General features: G+C 47.5%; 1 pseudogene; it reads left to right on the forward strand.

Annotated features, from left to right (window-relative positions):
• LOC104865287 overlaps positions 1-1544 on the forward strand; it is an 11499-nt pseudogene extending 9955 nt beyond the window's left edge.
• Positions 1545-2119: the final 575 nt, after the last annotated feature.

The raw sequence follows: 2119 nt of genomic DNA on the forward strand, positions 1-2119 counted from the left end.
TTTTTTTTTTTTTTTTTTTTTTTTTTTTTTTTGAGCCTGCTGGGTAGCTGTCTTCAGGTGTGAGGAGGAGCCTGGGGTAGGGACGGCTGGGATTGGGGTGGGAGGCGCAGCAGCCCGAACTCCGTCAGTCGGACTGCAGAGGAGGCAGGGTGGCCAGGGCCCCTACGCGGGCGGTGCCCTTCGTGTGGGTAGCACGAGGGACCGAGATGCTGCAGGGGTAAGGTTGGCAGCGTGATGATGTGCTGCTCCCTAATCGCAAGGGCGCCAGTGCTGGCGGGGCTGGTGCTGCCGCAGTGCTTTAAGTTCGGCAGCGTCGCCCCTCCCGCCCTGCGCTCGCTGGCTCTAGGCCGGTTCCTGGAAGCTCTAGTCCCTCCAGCACCTCGCACACCTCCCCGGGGGCGAGCCTCGGGCTCTGCCTTTCTCCCTCCTCCGGGGACCCAGGGAGCTCAGCTAGGGAGGAGGCAGGGAAATGCTAAGGTACTAATTGTATTAATGAAAATGGCTAACACACATCTTTTCCATCTGGCAGCACAAAAAGAGGCTGTTGGAGATACAATTACCCACTAGAGGAGAGAATAAAATATTTGTCAGGTTTAGCAATAAAATTAATATCCCAAATTACTAGAATTTCACTAATGAGATGAATAAATGCCTTTCCTAGTTGCAAGAGGAAGAATGCACAGCATAAAACCCAAAGTGCCAGTTTTTTTCTTTTTAATCAAGCAAAGAACCTCCACCTGTGAGACAGGCATTTTGCATATCTGGAGATTCACACACACACACACACACACACACAAAGATTGCAGATGGAGCCATTGTCCATCTGGAGTCTGTACTCCCAAGACTCCTGAGAGCAATGGCCAGAGACCCCATGCACCCAAGCCCACCAGTTACTCTTCCTACTCCGTCTCTTCAGCCTTCCAGGTCCCCTGAAGCCTGTGGTAGTAGCCCACTTACGATCAGATATTTTTGCAATTTCCGACATTTTTTTCCTTTGTGAAATCCATATACAGCAAAAGCTGGGTTTGCTTTTAGGCAGAGCATATGCTTCATATTTATTGGAATAAGTTTTCTGGTTCCTTAGCATTCTGTTCACTGATATTCCGTATGTTAAAAATATCTCTGCTTTTCCCCCTGATACTCAGTAGTAGGCAGCCACAGTTTTCCTCTATAGTTTTTCTGGGTAAAAACCAGAACATGCTCTCTCCACAGCCCGGGGGAGTATTCTATACCTTTGCAGAGCTTGACCTGATTTCCCACTGGTGAAGAGAAATATGATTTTCTTACTCTCCACCAGTTTCATGGATAATGATATAAGGCAGTGTGGTTCCAGGGAGTGAAGTCCCTTATTTTAGAAAGGAAAAAGCCAAAGTTAAACACTGTGCTTCTTACTAAACCTAGAATTCTGATTCCTCTTGCAGACCAATAATGTGTTTGGTGTAGAATCAGGGGAAAAAATGATTGAAACACTGGAAAGTCGGGGACTGCAAGAGATGGCAAACAAGCTCTGCAGGTGCTCTCTTCCCAGGAAGAGTGGGCCGTGATCCCCTTGGGACCTCACATGTAGGACCCACAGCTGTGATGCCTCTAGGATTTCCCAGAGGTCCAATATGGAGGGCATCCATGCTGCTGAGTCCCCTAGAGCCACAGAAGCTACCACCTCAGCAAAGGGACATTGACTTTTACAACTGCAGGAAATGAAATAAATAAACCAGCACTACCCATCTTTGAGAAATAGAATTTGGAGTTAAAATAGCAGAATCAATATCCAACTCAGACATGTGTGTGAGTGTGTGTGTGTGCGTGTGTGTGTGTGTGTCTGTGTGTGTGTGTGTGTGTGAGACAGAGAGGTATACATGTGGCAGGGGGCTGTTCACAACAAAGAGGGAAGTTGCAAATTCCTTGGAAGAAACTTCAGTTGAATGTGCTCTTTATCTGTGCTGCTGGAAGATTGCGATGAAATGGAGTTGTGAAGGCCACAGCTGGCTATGACTTTACTGGCTCAAATTGCCCCTCAAAGATCTCCCAGAGGGTCAGGGATTTAGCTTAATGGCACTGTGCCTGCCTCACAAGTACAAGGTCCTGAGTTTGATCCCTAGTACAAAAAAAAAAAAAAAAA

The sequence above is a fragment of the Fukomys damarensis genome, unplaced genomic scaffold, assembly GCF_012274545.1.
Source record: "Fukomys damarensis isolate Sample0158 unplaced genomic scaffold, DMR_v1.0_HiC HiC_scaffold_16, whole genome shotgun sequence".
Lineage (NCBI taxonomy): Eukaryota > Metazoa > Chordata > Mammalia > Rodentia > Bathyergidae > Fukomys > Fukomys damarensis.